General features: G+C 39.4%; 1 protein-coding gene across 4 annotated transcripts in view; it reads left to right on the top strand.

The window, feature by feature from the left end:
* The window catches only part of LOC132815748 (serine/threonine-protein phosphatase 6 regulatory ankyrin repeat subunit A), a 196115-nt gene that overhangs the window by 65676 nt on the left and 106513 nt on the right, over positions 1-23926 (top strand). The window lies entirely within an intron of this gene.

Raw genomic sequence — 23926 nt, 5'->3', positions numbered from 1 at the left:
CATCTATTAAAGTTCAACAGTCAATCTTAAACTTTGTATAAATTGTTCAAATTTATTATTCATTCTTTTGTTTCTGGTTTTTATATAGAAGCGTTTGGGAGGAGGTTTAAATATGATTTCTGGAAATACTAGTACTAATTCTGTAGTTACTGTTTTTGCAACATTTATCAAGCTGCAAAAAAGTATTTTGTGATGTTTGGGAATATTCTGCTTGTATGTCTTTAACTTCTTTATGAAGACCAATGGACATACACACCAGGACAGCTTTTTAATGCATCCATCTGCTAGTATCTTTGATAATATAGAACATTTCTTGTTTAAATGTTTTGTGCTTTTACATAGAAAGAAAAATTGTGGTATTTAATATTTTGAACGCAGACGTTTTGATTCTGATTAAGTTGAAACACATTCAGATCTAAATTCTCTACAGCATGCATTTATTTAATCTTGCCGGGGAAGGATACGTGTCATGCCACCATCATCACTTTGACCCCTTATTGATAAGTCAGTTTTGCTTCACCTCACTGAAAAAGCTGAAAGGATTCTATTTAAACTTAGTATTAACTCATAATGTCAGTGATTAGCATGAAAATAAATCCTTCAAGAGGGACCAAACATGCCATTTACTTTAGCAATTTTACCTAATTGTTGAATTAAGTAAAATATTACAAACACATTTTTTTATTGATAAATTTAGGCAATTTCTTTGTGAATTACATACTTTTCTGAATCTAGTTAAGAATTCCTTTTTAATTATTTTTGGGAGATTAGAGATTTCTCCTTATCCCGTGAATTAATTTAAAGTCAGAATCCGCCTTTATTTTCTTCTTAAGCTGAGTGCGGGTGAGAGTCATGACAACTCTGACTCTCTCTAAGTTGGCATTAAATTCGGATAATCAAGTATTGGAATAGGGAAGGTAGACTCCTATTAAACAAGTGTTCGAAACAGTTTATGTACAGAGATAATTTTCACTTTTGTAATATTGAAACTTTTTAGCCTTTTTTCCCAGTCAGCTTTAACCTGTTTGAAAAGCCTGTCATTCTAATCCAGTCAATCAATATTTTGAGTTTGAACATTTAATTCTAAATTTTATTTTCATTTTTTGAAGAAAATGAGTAATTACAATGGTAACCATAACAAGGGAGCAGGTATGGTATCAATGCATAGAGTGGTCTTATTAGCCTTATATTTTTTTTGAATTGACTGACTATGAACTGCTAAATTCAGCTTTGAGTTGGAGTGTATTGGTTTATGGATATATTAGTACCGACATTTTGTTTTTCCATGTTAATTTCCTCTATAATAATGCAACTTTTACTTTACCCGAATAAGTTTGTTCCAGTCTGGCCTTGTAGAGGTTAGAATTGATCAAGTATCTGAATTGCTGGTATTTCACTCTGTTCCGATGGCCTTTGACTTTAGCCTGCTCCACTTAACAGATGGGAAGGCTGTCTGCTGGAAACCTTTATTCAGTGTACAAATCAGGCTCAGGATTCTCGGGATCTTTCTCCTATTTTAACAATAGACCTGAGAAAGGAACCCATTGTTGTTTTTCCTTCAGGTCAATGAAGTGAGAGGAGTTGGAGTCAAACAAGACCAGCAACTAAATTTTAATGTTTTATAAGATGTATGAATTTGAGGGACAGGTGAATTAGAACCTCTTCAAAACCTCTTTCTACAAGCTATCTGTGTATTAGAATCAATTCCTTTGGTTTCTGGAAGTGACTCCCACTGCTTAAGATTTCCCATTCATCCATTTGGATGTCTGTTGCTGTTTGACACTCCCACTGATCTCCCCAAATTTCAGATGGCAAACTGGCATGGGGTATGTAGGGGTTAAAATTGTTATTTAGGGGACAGTTTGCAAACCACCTCAGTTGCACAAATTTGAGCAGCACAGTGGCTCAGTAGTTAACACTGATACCTCTCAGTGCCAGGGATCTGGGTTTGATTCCACCCTCGGGTGACTGCCTGTGTGGTGTTTACACATTCTCCCTGTCTCTGCGTGGGTTTCCTCCCACAGTCTGAAGATGTGCGGGTTAGGTGGCTTGGCTAAGCTACATTGCCTATAGTGTCCAGGGATGTGCAGGCAAGGTGGATTGGCCATGCGGAATGCAGGGTTACAGTGATAAGGTGGAGAGGTGTGTCTGGCTGGGATGCTCTTCGGAAGGTCAGTGTAACTTGATGGGCTGAATGGCCTGCTTCTACACTGTAGGGATTCTATGAAATTAACATCTGGGCATTTTGTTTTAATTTCTTCTTTCCGATTCATTCTTCTGAATTGTTTAAATTACATGCAGTGCTTTACAAAGCTTGGGTAGCTGCAAACCTTTAGTTTATTAATAATGCTACGACATAGATATTTGAAACGCAAAGTCAGACATCCTCAAGTAACCTGTAAATTCCAGTGCTGATGAACACAGATCGACAGATTATGTCCATTACTGAAAAGGCAGATTACAAATCTTCTAAACTTGTTTGCATATAAGTGCAATTATTTACAAGCATCATCAAACATAGTACATGTTGCTATATTTTTACCACAATTTGACTATATCAGTTGGCTTACTGCCCATGAGAAAGATACTTAAAGACAAAATAGAAAAACAACTAGAATGGAATTATAATGCACATTTCAAACAGAGTGGTTATGCTTTTTCAACTTTATTGTTTATAAAATAATTAGACAAGTAATGTAGTATTTGTAACCCTTTTTGGATTTTCCAAAAGACTTCAAGGTGGAACTGCACAGCAGGCTAATGATGTGGCCAATCATGTGGAGTCATGAGACAGACCACAGAATGTTTTGTAGCTAGCTGCTATTCAATGTAATATATAGGGTAGCTGGTGTCGAATCAGCACTGACTGCTTGATGAATGATTTTCATCTTGTGAATTGAAAGTAGTTTTACAGTATTAGGTAGTTAGAAGGGAAGAGAATAAAATGTTAATAGGTTAGATGAAGAGGAGTGGATCATAGACCAGTTGAGTTTGATGCCATAATCCTGTGCTATATACTTGGATGTATCACAAAGAGACCATGAACGATATTATAAATATGTGATAGCTAAAATGTAGATTTTGTCACTAAATATATGGAAAGCAACTAATTTAACTTTCTTCATAGGACAGTACAATGACTCTCAACAACCCGAAACACCTGAACAATATGCGTAGAATCATAGAGATTATAACATGTGAGAAAACTAATTTCCCTATGTGTACAATTCCCTATGTTGGCGCAATGATATTACTTTAAACTAAAGATGGCGTTCTTTGTCTTCCTCTGCTTTAAATATATATTCAATTCTGAAAATATGGAATAATCTGCCTCAGTCACTTTAAGACTAAGCATTTCATATTTTAGCCTGCTGTTTAAAAACAACTCTGCTAGATTTTAGACATTATTAAATTGTTGACATAATTTATGTGGAAAATGTTCTTTCTCTTTTTCCAGTATGAACGCTTCAGAATTTTAAAAATGTTTAGTTAAATCACCTCCAATTTTCCCTGCCTTTCACAATGCACAAACATCACCATTTTCCCCTTAACTAGGTTCCTATTCTGCCATTGTGCAGGTGCGACAACGTTGTTTGGCTTTAATGTTTTTTCTATGAAGGGGTTCAAACAGAACACAATTTGTATGTTTCTTTCAGGATTGAACTTTTTTTAACATGAGTATTTCACCATTTATTCTAAAACACAATTATGGAAATTATGTTGAAGTAACTCCACAGATGCCAGTATCCCTTCACTTATTTACATGTGGTGAGTTCCTGACACTGAACCAGCTCCCAGAGCCAGCTTTGAGTGAATAGGATGTCTGACATATCTGTTCTTGTCTGTCAACCAAGGCTCCCTGATTGGACTAGATTAACAGCCCCAATCAGGGAGCTCATATTCTGAGGCCCACCTAGCTGACCTTGTTACAATCACTACATCCCTCCCCTGAGTCTGAGGATGTAGACAAGTTTTTTTTTTGTAGCTCCTCCTGGGGCATTTTATCACTGGGTCAGGTTCCTCCAACTCTGCCTCTGATAGGGGCGGCAAGTAACATACAGTAGCTCAGTTCTTGGAGCCCGGAGCATCTCAGAAGAGATTCTCTTTTGAGCTGGCAAAGAGGTTGAGGTGGCGACATCTGCCATGTCCATCTCTGATTCTGAGGTACCTTCAGCGTTTGATGGAAAGGAGCACCCATTTTTCCAGACAGTTGGAAAGACCATCAAGGAGCTGGGCGCGTTTTGCCACCTCGTTGTTTGATGCCATTTCTCGCATGCGTGCCTCCCTGCTTCCAGGTGGTCCAGGAAGGTAAACATTTAACCTAGTACAAAGTCTTTTTCCCATTAGTAGCTCTGCTGGAGCTATTCCTGTAGATGCATGAGGGGTGGTCCTATAATCAAATAGAAACTGGGATAGTTTTGGTGTCTAATGAAGCTGGTATCTAGTTAAGCTTGCATTCAAAAATTGGACTGCTCTTTCTGTCATGCCATTGGATGATGGATGGTATGGAGGTGACCTTGTATGTCAACTTTGGGGAATACGCTAATTTCTCACTGGTAAATGATAGCGCATAATCTGTGACCAACACATCTGTATTGCAAAAGGTGCTCGCAGGTTTTTATATTGTCATCCCCATGTTTGACGAAAGAACTCAAATGCATATCTAGCCACTTTGAGTGGGTGTCTATAATGACTAAGAACATTGAGCTCATCAAAGGGCTTGCATAGACAACATGCACTTGAGTCCATTGTTTATCCAGCCATTCCCACAAATGCTGCTGTTGGTAATTTTTGTCCTTGCTGGCACTCAGGGTAGTGCCCCACCAATGTGGCTTTGTCTGCATCCACCCCTGGCTACAAGACATAACTTCTCACTAATGTCTTCATTTTGGAAATCCCAGGATAACTTTGGGGGAGTTCAGTCAGTATCTGGTAGCAATCACTTAGGACAATCACTCTTGCTCCCCATAATAATGTACTGTCCTCTATTATGATCTAATCTGTCTGGCTCCACAAAGATTGCGTTTCTGGTTGTGATGGCCCTTGTCGGTCCCCTATTGCCACCAGCTATTTAAGTTTTGCCAGGACGGGCTCTCTGAGTCCAATATCTGATGTCAGATATGACTGGAACTGTGTCCAGTGTGCTGTGACTGCTGGTATATTTGCTAGTGGGAGGTGGCTCAGTGCATATGTGTTTGTTACTTGGCCTCCTGGATGGTGTTCCAATTTGAATTATGTACATTTACAATGACAGTTCACTGCTGAATTCGGTCTGATGCCTTGGTCCTCTTTATGTAAGTCTAGCAGGGATTTGGTTCATAACTATTACAAATTTGCATTCATAAAGGCATTGTTGGAACTTTCTGACTTCAATTATCTGGGTGTATTCATACTCTGCATTAGCCAAAGTCCTGGATGCGCACACTATGGGTTTTTCTCTCTTTGGATCACCTCTGAGCTAATACTACCCCGATGCCTTACAGGGAGGTATCGCATGTCAGTACCAGATTTCGCTTGGGATCATGCCAACACCTTAGAGAATGAAACCTCTTTCTTCACTCCTTGAAACTATGGCTTAGCTCCATGACTTTTTCTAAGGCTTACCTTTTTTTTAAAAGAGTTGATGCAGAGGTACCAGAATGGAGGCCAGGTCATATTTGAACTTTCCATAATTCATCAGTCCAAGGAAAGACCTAAGATCTGGTTCGGATGTGAGAGTTGGGGCACTTTTTGATCACTCTTTACCTTCCAAGGGGTGTAACCCAGTTTTGTTGACTGTGAAGCCTAATTAGGTCACTTGGGGTGCCAGGGATACAGATTTTTCCCTTCTCGAAGGCCTGCACATACCTGGGAGAAACGTTGAAGGGCTATGTCCAAATTCTCTAAGTGCTCCTTATTGATCTTCTCTGGCACATCATCTAGATAAACGGTGACCTGGGAAGACCTCGTAAAATGTTTTCCATTGTCCACTGAAAAATTACACAGACTGTCGATATCCCATATGACAGTTTTGTGTATTAGTACAAACCCTTATGGGTGTTAATTTTAGCATACTTCAGGGAATCCACATCTAACCGCAGCTGCATTTATGCATGGCTTATGTTCTGCTTAATTAAGGAAAGCAACCTCCACCCGGCCCCTAAATCTGCCAGCTTTGCATATAAAAATCTTCTGTGCAGCAGATTAGGTATTTATCAAGCTGCAAAGAGCAGTTTCCATTTGTTTAAAATCTTCAAACAGGCGAACCAATCCATCTGGTTTCACACTCGGTACAACTGGTGCTGCCCATTCCGCAAACTGGACTGGTTTGATTATTCTTTACTTCCCAGTCACCTGATTGCTGCCCGTAAAGCAAATGGCTCTTATATTCTCTGATGTCTACCTGGCCGACTTTGTTGAAATCAACACACATTTGGCTTTCTTTTAATGCAATCTCACATTTGACTCTCAGCAAACTTGAGATAATATGTTGCTGTCTATATCTCAATATGTAATAAGTCCTGTTCATTTATCAACCATGTGTTCACTGACCTGCACTAGCTTATTATGGTTAAGTAATGCTTTGACTTTTAATATGTTTTTGTTTAACTTCAAATCCTTCAGTGTTCTTGCCTCTCCTGAACTTTAACTCCTGTAGCCATGCAACCATCAATGATTTGTGTGATCCTTTTATTCTGACCTCTCGACACCTCCGATTTTAATTGCTCTACCAATTGTGGCCATGCCAACAGTTACCTAAACCAAAAATTCTGGAACTTCCCCATTCCACACCCTCCCAATCTCTTCCCTTTTTTACTTTGCTTTTGTCTTGATAAGACACTCCATAGCTTACTACTTGGTCAAGGCTTTGGTTATCTGATCCAATACCTCCATATGATAGGTTGTTGTCTTCTGTTTTATGCTGCTCCATGATGGGCCTTATGACATTTTATTGTTTTAAAGTACAATATAAATGTAAGTTTTTATACTTTGACTAGCAGCAAATTATGCTGAGACCACTGTTCATTCATGTACTAATGCATGCACACTTTAATTCTTTTGATTTTCTTCTCAAAGTGAACACCAAACAGTGCAAAAAATTACACAATACCAGGTTATAGTCCAACAGGTTTAATTGGAAGCACACTAGTATGCTTTAAATTAAACCTGTTGGACTATAACTTGGTGTTGTGTGATTTTTAACTTTGTACACCCCAGTCCAAATCTCCAAATCATGACTATACAGTGCATATTTGTTATCCAGCTATTCCACAGTCTGCACTTATATAGTCTTTCATGACCACCTCATTGCTTTCAATATCTGAATTGACCACTTTATGGTTTTTTTTTATGTCATTGTGCCCTTAAATATTTTTAATAGTTAGTATCTTGTTTTACCATGTCATAACCATTGAATTTTGATTGCTACTGAAAGCTGTTAAAAATGGGAATTGGGGAACATCTGCTTGTGATATTTTCTTGGTGGAGGTTGAAAAGTATGTCTTAGAACAAAGATGAATTTCAAAAAATTGATAGTTATTGAAATTATCCCTGAGTGATCTGAGAACTTAAGTACCTCCAACGCAGGCAATTAGAATTATTTACATAAATGGGAAAAGTGATTTGATGTATTGAATTTGATTTTTAATTTGATAATTCCTGCTGTTATTTCTTTTGCTTTTATTGGGTGGATTTTTAAAAAATAAGTATGGTTTTATATTTGCATCTGTGTTTGTTTGCATCAAACAATTTTTTTTATTCTAGAATAATGCAAATCATGCATATGCCCAAAAAATGTACCTCAAAACCAATTTAAGAAGAGCAAAAATAGTGCAAAAGTGTGACTAATTGGTTGGCCAGTCCAACCTATCATGTCTCAAAGTCTGTCAGTAATATTTAACAATTGGTAATTTGGTGCGGTGGAGTCTATACTCCATAATTAATCCTAAACAAATTCCAAGACTTTGATATCACCAGTTCAGACTGGTTTAAGACTATTTATGATCTTGGTTCTAATTACTCATCAGAAAATGATTGTTAAATAATTACTAATCAGAGATAATTTTGATACTTGTATTTGGTGAGCAACAAATTGTTGAAACTGCTGTGTAGGCAAACCCAATGTTTTTGAATAGTAAATATACGATTGCTTTGAAGTTTTTTTTAAAAATTGCATTATAATGGTTAAGTGTTGGCATTCAAGTAGAGGAAGGAATTTTATTTGTATATGTGTGTTCTGCTCTTAATGGCAAGCAGTTTAATTTAATCATCAAAGTCAATTTTGTTAGCACTAATTTCTAGTTTCATTTTTTGTCCATCATTTCATTTCCATTTGCTGAATATTTTAATGTTTATGTTTTGAATTTTGAGGAATGGATTTTCTCATTAACTTCAGTCCTGTGTAAACCAGGAAGGTGTGAGCAGATGACACCAAATTTCAATTTTACAAAATAGATATTAGAAATATGAATTTTGGAGTCCATTGTGAAGGATAAGATTCCTGAATACTTGGGAAAAAATGCTATGGTAAAGTAGGGCAAAGTCAGCATAGCTTCATCAAGGGGAGGTCATGCCTGATGAATCTATTGGAATTTTACAAGGAGGTAATGAGCAGGTTAGACCAAGTGAGTCAATGGATGTTATCTATCTGGACTTTGAGAAGGCCTTTTGATAAGGTGCCGCACAGGAAGCTGCTGAGTAAGATAAGGGTCCATGGTATTAGAGGCCAGATACTAGCATAGGTTGGCTGACTGGCAGAAGGCAGACAATGTGGATAAAAGGGACCTTCTCAGGATGGAAGCCGGTGACTAGTGGTGTTCCACAAGGGTCGGTTTTGGGACCACAACTTTTTACTCTTATACATTAATGATTTGGATGAAAGAACTGAAAGCATTCTGATTAAGTTTGTAGATTGTACAAAGATCGATAGAGGGGCAGGTAGTGTTGAGGAGGTTGCAGAAAGATTTAGACAGGTTAGGAGAGTGGGCAAAGAAGTGGCCGATGAAATACAATGTGGGAAAGTGTGAGGTCATGCACTTCAGTAGGAAGAATAGAGACATGGGGAGAAAATTCAGAAATCTGAAATGCAAATGTACTTGGGAGCCCCAGTCCAGGACTCCCAGAAGGTAAACTTACAGGTTGAGTCGGTGGTTAGGAAGGCAATACAATGTTGTCATTCATCTTATGAGGACTGGAATATAAAAGCGGGGATATATTTGAGGCTTTATAAGGCTCTGGTCAGACCACATTTAGAGTATTGTGAACAATTTTGGATCCAATTCCTCAGGAATGATGTATTGGCCCTGGAGCAGGTCCAGAGGAGGTTCACGAGAATGATCCCAGGAGTGAAAAGTTTAACATATGAGGAATGTATGAGGACTCTGGGACTATATTCGATGGTGTTTAGATGGATGGCAGAGATCTGATTGAAACTTAAAGATACTGAATGGCCTGGTCAGACTTGACATTGGGAAGATGTTTTGATTGGCTGGGGAGACGAGGACCCGAAAGCACAGTCTTAGGAAAGACCTTTTAGAATGGATAGAATAAGGAGAAATTTCTTTAGACAGAGAGCGGTGAATCTGTGGAATTCATTGCCACAGAAGACTGTGGAGACCAGGTCATATAGTTTATTTAAAACTGAGATAAGTTCTTGATTGTCAAGTGGATCTAAGGTTACGGCGAGAGGGTGGGAAAATGGAGTAGAAAAACCTATCAGACATGATTGAATGGCAGAGCAGATTTGATTGGCCGGATAGGAGCAGAAATTAAGCTATGTCTTTTGAATTTTGAGGTAAGGAAGGAAAATAATTGTTCTTTGATTCTACCAGGAACAAATGAGTCAGTTAGAGACTGTTGAATCTTTGTCAATGCACTGTTTATGTGGAGAGGCAGAGGAAGCACGTACTTCAACCTATTTGGCATTCTGAAAGGAGAATAAAGAAAAAGTAAATTTAAAGAGCACTGAAAGTATTAATCCATTAGCAAAGGGTGAGTGTGTTTGTTGTACAGGTTGGTAAGAATTGTATGAATTGATAGGCTTTTTTCTAATATCCTGTTCATGTATACAAAAGAAATGTTCAGAAGTTGCACAAGTTTCATCATATTTTATAGAGCACGAGGAGTAGGTGAGAGTTAGATGTTACTTTGGATTAATCAAGTAGCTAAGAAATGTGGAGAAATTTGATGCTGAACTGTGAGCAGCTAATTTGCATTACAAGTAATGGTTCTCTTCATAAAATATGCCATTTTCATAATTGCCCTATTTTCTTAAATGAAATGATGGAAGTAAGTTTGAGTTACAAAGCGTGAAAGTAGTTTTTTTCTTAAATTTCATATAAAAACCTGACCAGAGAAAGGTTTAACATTCACTTTGTATATGGTATTTTGAAAATACTTGGATGAGGAAATTGGTCATTTATAATTTGAATAATAAATAAACATTGTCTTTTTTCCTCCTTAATATCTCAGGCATATGTTGTGTGTTTTTAAAAGTCTCTGTTTTAATTCAGAATTTCCCTGCATTGTATATCCTGATGATGACTGTAATAGTAAGTTGTATTTATATTGTGTCTTTAACATAATAAAATACTTCATAAAAATATTGTAAAGCAATGTTTGACATTGAACTAGGTTGACTGAAAATAGAGAAGGTGACCGTGACACAGCTGGCCTGAAGGGCTGAATGACCTACTCTTCCTCCTATTCCATATGTTGTGTCTAAGAGGAGCAAATAAAGATAGAGAGGCTAGGGAAGTAAATCTGGAATTTAGGACAGGTAACTGAAGGCATTGCTACTAAAGGTCGCATGATTAAAGTCAGTGATGCTCAAGACTGGAATGAGAGGAGTCCAGTTATCTTGGGGCAGTCAGACTACAGGGAGATTTGAAAACAAGGACGAGAATTGAAAATTGAGGTATTTCTTGACTGTGAGCCTATTTGTAAATCAAAAAGCAAAGTACTGATCGTTGACTGGGATTTTTGTCTGAGTTTGGCAACTGCTGTAGACTTTTGGATGACCTCAGGTTTACGGAAGCTGGAAGTCAGCCAGGATTCTTTAGAATATTCAAATTCAGAGGTAGGTTAACATTGAGTAAAAACTGAATTGAACCAGCCGGATAAGCACTTAGGCTACAGAGCAGATCAGAGGTTAGAAATTTTGATGCCAGCAATTTAGCCCCTGACTTCTCAAGTCCTATGCTCCGTTTACAAGGCGTAAGTTGGCAGTGTGATAAAATACTAGAATATACTTAGTGAAATTATTGCAACTCAAATAACACTTGGAATGTGACACCTTACAGGGCAAAGTAGCCAGCTTAATTGTCACCTCCTCTGTCATGTTCAACATACACTCCTTTCCCCACTGACACACAATGGTAGCAGTGTATGCCATCTATGAAATACTGCAACAATTCACCAAGGTTCCTTCTAAAGCCATGATCTTTTCCATCTAGAAGGACAGGGGTAACAAGTATAAGGAAGTGTCACCACTCCCTCATTCCCTTCAAGTCATGCACAATACTGATTTGAAACTGATGTGATGCATTCTTGAAGATCAGCTACAGATGGCAATTGTACAGTGAATAGCAGAATCCTTAGGATATACTGAGGCATCTGAGTGTGCAGGTCCACACATCACTAAAGGTAGCAGCGCAAGCACATAAGGTAGTTTTAAAAAAAAAGCTTATGTCATGCTTCCCTTTATTGGAAGGGGATTTAAACATAAGAATAGACAGATTATGGTGCAACTTAAAACTTTAGTTAGGCTGCACTTGAAATATTGTGTCCAGTTCTGGTCACCACACTACCAGAGGATGTGGATGCTTTGGAGAGCATACAGAAAAGGTTTACCAGGATGTTGTCTGGAATGGGGGATTTTAGCTGTGAAGAAAGTTTGGAAATTTTGGGTTTGTTTTCACTGGAACACAGGAGGTTGAGGGGTGATGTGATAGAAGTTTATAAGATTGCAAATTGCATGGATAAGGTATGAAGCTTTTTTCCAGGGTGGATTACGAGGGGTCATGGGTTCAAGTTGCGAGGAGGTGGTGGTAGGGGGGAAGAGGGGGTAGAAGGTGCTGTTTGAAAGAGATGAGATGCAAGCTTTTGATATAAAGGGTGGTGAGTGCCTGAAACATGTTGCCAGAGGAGATGTTGGAAGCAGACACAATACCAGCATTTAAGAAGCACTTGGACAAATACATGAATAGGAAAAGAGTATAGGGATATGGATCCTGGAAATGAAGACCGTTTTAGTGTGAAAGGGCAAAATGTGTCAGTGCAGGCTTGGGGGCCAAAGGGTCTATTCTTGTGCTATGTTGTTCTTTGTTCTATACTATTTCTTTATTATCACAGGATCAGAATCCTACAACTCCCTTCCTTCTCAAAAGCATTGCGGGTTTCTGCAACCCATTGTCTACAGTAAGACTAAGACCATAAGACATAGGAGTGGAAGTAAGGCCATTCGGCCCATCGGGTCCACTCCGCCATTCAATCATGGCTGATGGGCATTTCAACTCCACTTACCTGCATTCTCCCCGTAGCCCTTAGATTCTTGATGTCTCGAGGAATTATCAACCTCTGCCTTGAAGACATTTAGCATCCCGGTCTCCACTGCACTCTGCGGCAATGAATTCCACAGGCCCACCACTCTCTGGCTGAAGAAATGTCTCCGCATTTCTGTTCTGAATTGACCCCCTCTAATTTTAAGGCTGTGTCCACGGATCCTAGTCTCCTCGCCTAACAGAAAAAATTTCCTAGCGTCCACCCTTTCCAAGCCATGTATTATCTTGTAAGTTTCTATTAAGTCTCCCCTGAATCTTCTAAACTCCAATGAATACAATCCCAGGATCCTCAGCCGTTCCTATTATTCCAGGGATCATCCGTGTGAATCTCCGCTGGACACGTTCCAATGCCAGTATGACCTTCCTGAGGTGTGGGGACCAAAACTGGACACAGTACGCCAAATGGGACCTAACCAGAGCTTTATAAAGTCTCAGTAGCACAACAGTGCTTTTATATTCCAACCCTCTTGAGATAAGTAGTTCAAGAAGGCGTCTCAAAGCCATATTCTGAAGGACAATTTGGGATCGGCAATAAATGTTGGTCTTGATAGTTGAAACAGCCAGTGCCCGTGGACAACATTGCCTGGATAACATCAAAGATTGGGCTGCCATGGAAGCTAGTTTTTATGACATACAAATGCCAGACAATTGCCTGCTCTAACAGGAGAGACTCTGATCGTCTTCCCCTAATATTTAATGCTATAACATGAAAACATAAGAAATCGGAGCAGGAGTAAGCCATTTGGCCCCTTAAGCCTGCTCTGCCATTCAATAAGATCATGGCTGATCTTTTTGTGGGCACAGCTCCACTTGCCCGCCTACTCACCATATCTCTTAATTCCTTCACTGTTCAAAAATGTATCTTTGCCGTATAAAACATTCAACAAGGTATCCGCAACTGCTTCACTGGGCAGGGAATTCCACAGATTCACAACCCTTTGGGTGAAGACGTTCCTGCTCAACTCCCCCTTACTTTGAGAGTCTGCCCCCTAGTTCTAGTTTCACCTACCAGTGGAACTACCTCTCTATCTTATCTGTTCCCTTTGTAATTTTATATGTTTCTATCAGAAACACTTCATTCTTCTGAATTACAATGTGTATGGTTCCAATCTACTCCGTCTCTCCTCATAAACCATCCTTCTCAACTCTGAATCAACCTGGTAAAACTCCTCTACACCCCCTCCAGTGCCAGTATATCCTTTCTCGAGTTGGGAAATGAAAACCGTAAGCCATACTCGAGGTTTGGCCTCACCAGCACACTGTTTTTAAACTCTTGTCTCTCTAGCATTGAAGGACAATATTCCGTTTGCCGCCTTAAATACTTGTAGCACCTGCAAACAACTTCTTCTGATTCATGCACAAGGACACCCAGGCCCCTCTACACAGCAGCATGCTGCAGTTTTTCACCATTTAAGTAATCCATTTTGCTGTTACTCCTACCAAAATGGATGACCTCACATTTGCCAACATTGTACTCCATCTGCCAGACCCTTGCCCACTCGCTTAACATATCTATGTCCCTCTGCAGACTTTGTGTCCTCTTCACACTTTGCTCTACCACTTACCTTAATGTCATCTGTGAACTTTGGCACACTACACTTGGTCAAGGGTGTGGTGCTGGAAAAGCACAGCAGGGCAGGCAACATCTGAGAAGCAGGAGATTTGAGCAGGTATTTTCTACAGTGAAATTGGTCATCCTGGGAACTGATGTGGTGAAGGTGGAGGAATTGGGAATAAGGGATGGCATTTTTATAGGAGGCAGTGTGGGAGGAAGTGTAGTTCAGATAGCTGTGCGAGTCCGTGGGTTTGTAGTAGATGTCCATGGTTAGTTGGTTGCCAGAGATGGAGAGGCCCAGAAAGGGGAGGGATATGTCTGAGGTGGTCCTGGTGAATTTCAGGTCGGGATGAAAGGTATTAGTGGCGTTGATAAACTGTTCAACCACCTCATGGGAGCACAAGGTAGCACTGATACAGTCTTCGATGTAGCAGAGGAAAAGGTGGGGAATGGTGCCGGTGTAGCTGCAGAAGATGGACTGTTCCACTTAGGAGAAGTTGTTAAGGGTGAGGACCAGTTCAGCCAGGTGTCAAGGTATGCAGAGATGAGAGCAAGCTGAGACAGTAGGGCGACTGGGGAAGTCAGGTTTGTGAATCTTCGGTAGGAGGTAGAATCAGGCAGTGCTGAGTTCACAGGCGATGAGGTTGGAGGCTGTGAATGGGTGATCCCCAGTGGTGATGAGGTTGCGGATGGTCTGGGACATGATGCTTTGGTGATGGGAGGTGAGGTCGTGGTTGAGGGGCCAGTAGAAGGAGCTGTGTGCAAGTTCACGCTTGGCTTCAGCTGTGTAGAGGTCGGTGATCAGGGTCACCTGATGAAGGGCTTTAGCCCGAAACGTCGAATTTCCTGTTCCTTGGATGCTGCCTGACCTGCTGCACTTTAACCAGCAACACATTTTCAGCTCTGATCTCCAGCATCTGCATACCTCACTTTTTACTAGAGGTCGGTGAGCCAAACTATCACAGCTCCCCCACCCCCACCTTCCCATTCCCATTTATCTCTTAGCCCCCCACCGTGGCTCACAATCTCCATTCCTAAAGAAGGGCTTATGCCCAAAACATTGATTTTCCACCTGCTTCAATGCTGCCTGACCTGCTGAGCTTTTCCAGCACCACACTCTCGACTCTGATCTCCAGCATCTGCAGTCCTCACTTTCTTCTAGTTAATTTAGGGGACCAAGTGTAGCGTAAAAATTATCTATGTGAATTGTTAACAATCACTGAATCCTCCACTATCAGCATCCAGGGGGTGACATTAACCTGAAACAGACCTGGATTAGCTGTGAACATGTAAGTGGGTGGGACTTCTGCAGTGAGTGACTTGCTTCCTAACTTCCCAAAGTCTGACTTGTATCTATAAGGCAAAAGTCGGGGCGTGATTATAATACTGTCCAGTTGGCTGGATGAGTGTAGATCCAACAACACCTAAGAAGTTTGACACCATCAGAGACAAAACAACCTGCTTGATTGACACACCATCCACTGTTTTCAGCATTTATTCTCTTCCATCAATGATATAAGGCCCTTTTCCTGTTCGGAATGTCTAACCTCTATGTAAACCATCTCATTGTGCTGGCTTCACAACTTAATTGATTGTCATGATAATCTTATTAAGTATTCCCACAGCAACTCTGTCCTGCAATAAATCTCATTTAACAGTCACTATTTTTCTCGAGATTTACACTGTTGTCTAATTCCTCAGTGCCTTGCATTTTAAATTCCAATAGTCTTGAGAACTTCAACTGTAATTTCCTCCTGCCATGAATATTTTCATTCTAAATAGCTCATTCCTTCTGTGTATCTTCTATCCCAACTTCCAACTCTGAGTAACTACTGGTGATTATATCTTGGGGTCCTAGGTTCGTCTCTGAAATTCCATTTGTTTGCCACCTATGCACATGCTTCCTTTCTTGTAAGAGTTTCCATAATCGCCACTTTTGGCCAGAATTTAGTCACCTTCACCTTTTATCTTCTCTGCTTTGCCTTGGTGCTCAGTATTTTGCAGTTCCAGAAATTACTTTGAGATCCTTTTCTATGTGACAGGTTTTAAAGAAGGAAGATGCTATTGTATCATGTTTTTCCCAAACTTGAGAAAGCTCAATGTTTTACAAGCAATGAAGGGCTTTTTGAAAAATTGTCGCAATGCAAGGGATGAAGAAATACTTGCTTTTCTATAGTATGACATTTCTCGACGGACTTAATAACCTGTGAAGTACTTTTGAAGTGTAGTCCCTGTTGTATTGTAGGAAATGCAGCAGCTAATTTGCTCAGAACTTGCTTCCACAAATAGCAAAGTGATAATGAGCATGTAATCTATTTTTTTGTGAAGTTGATTGAGGAATGAATATTGAGGCTGCAAATGTGTTGCTGGTCAAAGCACAGCAGGTTAGGCAGCATCTCAGGAATAGAGAATTCGACGTTTCGAGCATAAGCCCTTCATTGATGAAGGGCTTATGCTCGAAACGTCGAATTCTCTATTCCTGAGATGCTGCCTAACCTGCTGTGCTTTGACCAGCAACACATTTGCAGCTGTGATCTCCAGCATCTGCAGACCTCATTTTTTACTCGAATGAATATTGAGCAAAACACCAGAGATAATGTAAAGCCTGAGGCTGTTGATCTGCAATCTTTAAATACAAGATACTTTTTGAATTTAAGTGCAACCCAAGGTCTACCCTGAAAAAAAAATAAACCGTTTATGTTTAGTGCGATGTAAGTATCGAACCAACTATATTTTATTTCCTCTACTCACCAAGTTTCAAAGTGACTTGTGTTTGTACACTCTGCCAATGTCTTGAAGTTGAGGTTCTAATTTGTGTGCTAGTTGCCTACAGTCTATTAAGTGGGTATCTATGAGAGGGTTACAATATTTGGATTTGAATATCTTCATGTTGGAGAGCAATGTCCTTGATTTGCTGTCTTGATTTGACTTATAGCTTAGTCTCATTTTGCATATAAATTATTTCCATATCAACTATTTTGATGGGTATGTTTGATTTAAGAAAAGTGATGGTTTCAGGCATCAAATTTAAAAATCTTTGCCAGACCATCCTTTAACTTAATCATCTTATTAACATGGAAGATTAGTTCACCGTAGGGAGCATTGAGTTTGTGGAATAAGAAACAGGAACAGGGGTAGGCCATTCAGATCCTTGAGCCTTTTCTACCATTCAGTGAGAATTCATGTCTGATCTCTGGCCTAACTCAAATACTTTACCTACCCTTGGCCTATGTCCTTAAATAGTTTTCCTTAAGAAAAAATTATCTCTCAAATTTAAAGTTGACAACACATCCAACATCCAGTGCCATTTGTGGAAGAGAGTTCCAAACATCTACCATCCTTTCTCTGTAGAAGTGCTTCCAAATGTCTATCCTAAATAGTCTGTCCCCAAATCTCAGACCACATCCTGTAGTTCAAGGAAAACCCAACCAGTGTGAATAGTTTATCTTTAATTACTCTGTGTTTTACTATTAATATCCAAAAGTCTTCAATCAGATCACTCCTTATTTGATTTTCTATATTCTGGAGAAAACTGATCTAGTTTGTGTGATCTCTCTTCATAGCCTGAATTCCAGATATTATTCCTGTAAACCTACATTGCAGTCTGCGAATATGTCCTTCCTTAAGGTGTGATCCAGATCTGCTCTCAGTATTCCAACTGTGATCTAATCAGGATTTTGTATAATTGCAGCATAACTTCTGCATTTTTGTACTCCAATCCTGTAGATCTAAAGGCCAGCGTTCCATTAGCTTTCTTGATTACTTTCTTCACTTGTTTGTGACGTTTTAAAGATCTGTGCACATTAACCTCCATGTCTTTTTGGGCAACCACTGTATTGAACTCCGCATCGAGAAAATACCCGGATCGTCCCTCCTTCAGTGCAAAATGAATAAACTTCACAATTGCGAAAATGAACTCTATCTGCCACAGTTTTGCCCATCAATCTATCAATATCTCTGTAATTTTATGCTATTATCTATATTGCCTTTCTTGCCTCCAAATTTTGTCATTAGCATATTTGGATATATGCCCCTATGCCATTATCCAATTCATTAATAAATAATCTGAAGAGTTCAGACCCAAACACAGCTCCATGTGGGATACCACTGCAGGCATTCTGCAAATTTGAGTACCTAGCTGTTATCCCTGCCAACACCAATTTCCCAGTAATGCCAGCATCCATTACTGATGTCAGTAATGAACACTCCATTCCAGGGTTTCTACCTTAGTTAACAGCCCTTATGTGGGGCTTTATCAAATGCCTTCTGGAAGTCCATATAACCAACATCCATCGACATTACTGTGTCCACGACCTTTTCACTTTTTCAAAATGTTCAGCAAGGTTTGCCAGGCGTGACCTACTTGTCATGATTCCATGCCTGATTAACTGAAAAGTTTCACGCTGTTCAGTTATCCCACCTTTAATTATAGACTCCACCAATTTCTGTATGACAGATGTTAGGCCAGTTGGTCTCTAATTCCCTGGTTTTCCTCATTCATCTTCTTAAAAAGTTCAGTGATGTGCAGTTTTTCAATTCACAATGAGGACTTAAGTATCTAGGAACTGTGAAAGGATGTAGATGGGATGTTTACAATCTGCTCCACGACTTTCACACCTTAGATGGAAGTCATCAAATCCCTGGGATTTAGCTCACTTTATAATTCCATTAGTTTCTTCATTACCGATGTTTTACTTGTGTTAATTTCATTCAATCCCTGTTCCAGTGCTAATTTTGTTTAGACTTCCAGCAAACTGTCCTTTTTACCAGGCGAAAGTGAGGACTGCAGATGCTGGAGATTAGAGTCTAGATTAGAGTGGTGCTGGAAAAACACAGCAAGTCATGCGGCTTCCGAGGAGCAGGAAAATCGGCATTTCGGGCAGGAGCCCTTTATCAAGAATATTTTCCAGCACCACTCTATCCTTTTTGCCGTACATACTGAGGCAAAGTAATTTTTTCAACGTGTCTACCATTTCCCTGTAGCCATTGACAGTGTCCCCACTTTCAGTTTTTAGTCAGCCAACATTACTCCTGACCAGCTGATTCTCTTTATGTAACTATAAAGTTTCTTCTTATTGATTTTGATGGGCTTGATGAGTTTCTTTCCATAATCACTTTTAGAAGCTCTTAGAAGTTCTGTGACACTTAGCTGATCTTTGCATCTTTCATGCTCAGCAGGATCTGTGTTTTTTTTTCTGAGAGCCATTTTCTTCGTTTTATGCTCTCTTTAGTTGATCTTGGCTGTTTCCTTTTGTAGAGTAAGAGTTTAAACAAGTAGTGGTGAAGTGTTCTTGTTCAAATCAAGTTTGCAATCTTAACAGCTTTCATTACATGAGAAAAGTCTATACCTTTACGTGTCAGTGCTTTCTGATGGTTTACTCATTGATGAGGGCTATCAAATATTTTATAGTCTTTCTTTTCTCAAAAATAATCATTTGCATTGTCACATGGGTGGTAGGATGGTATATCTCCATTTTATGAATTTGTTTGTCATTATACTCTCAATTGACATACTGCACAAGAGATGCTATGCATGGTATCCCTGGTATTGTAGAATTTTTACCTGATGTTGGCTGATACTGTGTTTCTGGCTGATGATGTTGCTGTTGTACTACTCATGTATGACTGTGGACCCTGAGGTTTACCAACAATTCTTGCTGGCTTGCAGCTTTTCATTATTTGTCTTCAACAACTAGGGCAAAGATTTGACATATTTCGTCAGGTTTTGACCACCCCCTGCCATATGTGCACCCAGCAGTTTCTTTCTTCCTCCTGGTAAATTGTAGGCTGAATTTCATTGGCAAAATTGTCATCTGTATTTTTTGCCATTGCGTAGCTCAACAGACAATTTTGCGTCAGCTTTTAGAGGTGCATCTTGGAGTGTTGATTAAGGCCAGGGTCTTCCATTTGTCTTCCAGCACCTTGTGAGGGTTTCCTTTGTCATCTAGATGCGTCCTTCTATAAGAGTGAGCTTTTGGGTAGTGTGGTGATGTTAAACCTACATTGTTCAGCAAATTCCATAAACACACTCGCAGTGAATTGGGTTCCATTCTTCCTGCGCTTTAAGGACTCTCTTGCTTTTGAGACGATTGTTTGTAGTTCCCGATTTTTATTTCTTTTCTGATAACCGGGAACTTTGAGTAGTCTGTTTACTATGTGGTGCTATTCTCAATTAAATGTGAATAAATTGTCTCTCCAGCATGCCTAGTCTAGTTCCGTTTCGCTAGCTATTATTTCCTTTTTCTACATTTCTGGCATGCGTGACATGTAGGTGCCATTCTTTTTGTTTATTTATAGAAGCCCATCCACTTCAAAGCTGTAATGTCTCTGAACTCTCACTGTTATATTGCCATGTAGCCTTCCTTTCTTCTTGAATTGGTCTTTCTACATTGTTTGGATTCAATGATTCTGGATCCAACCAACTAAATATCACCTACGAGTGTGGTGTCATCTCTGACAGACCAGCACAGGTTGTTGTGACCAAGATAGGAGGATGTATCAAGTTCTTTCAAGTCCTGTTTCTTCACCTGTCACTATGAATTTGAAATTTAATCAGGGTGATAGTAAAACCAATTATGTAAGTTTAAACTGCATCTGTTTCAGTTCTTGAAACAAATCAGCAAGTTTATTTTGTCAACAAAGAATAACAAGTTTATTGCAAATTAAATTTGCACAAACAAAATTACAAAAATTATTTACATAAAATGGGTTAGACTGTGCAACCGTAGATAAGATATCCTAGACTGGGTATGTGTAACAGATAAACTGGTCAAACATTCCGCAGAACACATCAAACAGCAAATACAATCAATCTGGATTTCTTACAACAATTTTTATATATATCTCACACACGCACGCGCGCGCACGCGCACACAAATATATATACACACGTGTATCTGTACACACATGCAACCCACGCCCCATGATCAGATAATGACACTGTGGGTCACCAAATCTCATTTTAACTTTACAACAGTTTACAATGTTTCACCTGGCATTGAAACTTCCTCGAGCCAGTTTGTCGTGGACTGCCTCAGCAGCTGCTCATGTTCCGGTCGTTCACCTTCCTTTCCTGAGACTTCACTCCACTGTATTCTTGGAGACTGCCCTCTACCATTTACTCATAGGTGTAGCTCTAGTTTTCTCTCAGACTGTGAGCTTTCTTAAGGTGATGCTTTCTTTGGCGGTTAGTTTTCCAAGCTCTAATCTGACTATTGCGCAAAGCAAAAACTGCTTTGTGGGTTTCCTTCATTTGCGATCCAGTTGCACTGAACTGTTAGAAGCACACAGCTTTTTTCTGAGCCAACATAGTTCTCTCAACATTTAAAGAGCCTTAACTCCAATACATAGTTCCCAAAAATTCCCAAAAACTATTTCTAATTTCAAACTGTACAGAGCTGTCCTCATGCTCTTGACTTCTCCACATCCCCAACTACACATAACCAGTATAGTTAAATTTCAACGGTGGAGGTCAACTATCTTTCTGCACAGCGCTTGCTTCTGTCTTAGACATTTTTTCCAACTGACTGTGACATGGAAACTGCTTTTTGGTGACAACTGGAATAATTTTAATTTTATTCCTGACTTTGTTTGTTGTATCTAATTAGGAAACCTTAGGATCATTTGATGAGAGAGCATCTGAACCTTGTCTATACTGGTCATGTCTCTGATTTTACTCAGTTTCAGAGGTGTAATGTTGCTAGCTGGTGTATTTTTACATCTAAATCTTATGGGTCATGATTTTCATGTGGCAATAGATAAATGGCATTGAACAAGATCATTTCTCTCCATGGATTGCTTTAAAGTGAAATTATAACTTTCAAGTCCCCAGTGTAAACTCTGCTTTCTTGCTTTTATTTCATAGAACATTTTCTTGTAGATTTGCTCCCACGGATGATGACAAGTCTCCACTATAGCCTTTCTCCTTTGGAAGTATGTTTGGAACATCTCATCTATGCACATTTGACTAAAATTATTCTTTGTCATATCTGCTTTAGCAGATGTTGGAGTCATATCTGGCTCAGCAGATGTTAGAGGTTTGAATGCAGATACTGATATTTTTAGCAGACCAACACCCAGTCTTTTTTGTGAAAAATATTTACTTGTAGAGTGACAAGTACTTTTTTTTAATATGACATATATCTCCTTCCTTAAGTTTGCTGAACTCCTTTCTTAACTTAGATCTCTGTACTCAACATCCTGTCTCCTTTCTGTGTTTTATGATGCGAGGTATAAAAGAACTTATGTACTGGATCAAGCTAAGAAAATTTCATAGCTCTTCCTTGTCCTTTTGGAGCTTTAATTTCTGAGATAGATTAGATTAGTTACAGTGTGGAAACAGGCCCTTTGGTCCAACAAGTCCACACCGACCTGCCGAAGCGCAACCCACTCAAACCCATTCCCCTACATTTACCCCTTCACCTAACACTATGGGCAATTTAGCATGGCCAATTCACCTAACCTGCACATTTTCGGACTGTGGGAGGAAACCGGAGCACCCAGAGAAAACCCACGCAAGCACTGGGAGAATGTGCAAACTCCACATAGACAGTCGCCTGAGGCAGGAATTGGACCCGGATCTCTGGTGCTATGAGGAAGCTGAGATATATTTCAGGACACTGCTTGACATCATAAATTGTGCACCCTATTCTGAAGAATTGACATGTTGTCGCTTTCACAACACATTTACCTGCATTTAGCTCATCCCAGCTTTCTCTCCACGGTTTCATGTAGATGGTAGTCTTGATCTTTTTCATCCATTTCATATCTAAATATCATCAACTATGTATTATTCTAGTCACACAATACCAGAAGGTCTTTGAAAATCTGAAAAAAACCCTGCTAATTTGTTGCCAAACATGTTGTGCAAGTGATCGAGAAATCACTACCATATACCAATATTGGAAGAGATCATGCCAATCCTGGTAGGACCAAACCTTTTCAGCAAACTTGATGCTAGAAACAGACACAGGAACATATAGCTTAGGTGAGGAATCTGGGTTGTTGTCGACATTCACCATACCCCTTAGATGATATAACTTACTGCATCTACCTTTTGACTTTAAAATGAATCAGGATATCATCCAGCAGAACATGGATGAGACATTCAAGGGATGCCTTGTTTCTTGGCAAATATTTGGAACAGTTAAATGTAAATCAGCAGTGGGACTTGAAATTGACAACCCCTTGGAATTGTTTCCCCTGAGTGTTACATTATTTAATGAGTGCTGACTTCAACAATTCAAAAATGCATACAAAGAAAGTCATCATAAAATGTATTCCTGACTTTGTTTACTGTATCCTATTAGGAAACCTTAAGATCACTTGCTGAGAGAGCATCTGAACTGTCTTTACTGGTCATGTCTCTGATTTTACTCTATTTCAGAGGTGCAATGTTGCTAGCTGATGTATTTTTACATCTAAGTCTTTTCGATCATGATTTTCATATGACAATAGAGAAGCATTAAAGCAAATTTATGGTATTTCATTTGACATCTCTCATTCAGTATGATGAAACTTACTTAATTTGTAAGCTGTGAGACATTGGCAATTACTTTCTGTCCTACCATCTCAGTTCTGTTGATATTTTACATGGGTTATGAAGGTTGAGGTGGGAGATGCAGTGTACATAGACAGGAATGGGTCACAGGTTTCTTCTCTGCATTGATACTCATCCAACCATTCACCAAATCAATCTGAATAAACTGAACCAGTTTTTTTTTGCTTCTGATCAGAGATGACTTTTCAGTCATTGTATTACCTTCAGCATTCAGTGGCACTTCCTTCATTTCATGCTTTACCGAGATCTACTGCAGTTCCCAGCAACTTTTCA

This window comes from Hemiscyllium ocellatum, chromosome 5 (genome assembly GCF_020745735.1).
Source record: "Hemiscyllium ocellatum isolate sHemOce1 chromosome 5, sHemOce1.pat.X.cur, whole genome shotgun sequence".
NCBI lineage: Eukaryota > Metazoa > Chordata > Chondrichthyes > Orectolobiformes > Hemiscylliidae > Hemiscyllium > Hemiscyllium ocellatum.
The sequence above is the reverse complement of the archived record's forward strand: the minus strand, read 5'-3'. Positions and strand labels throughout refer to the sequence as shown.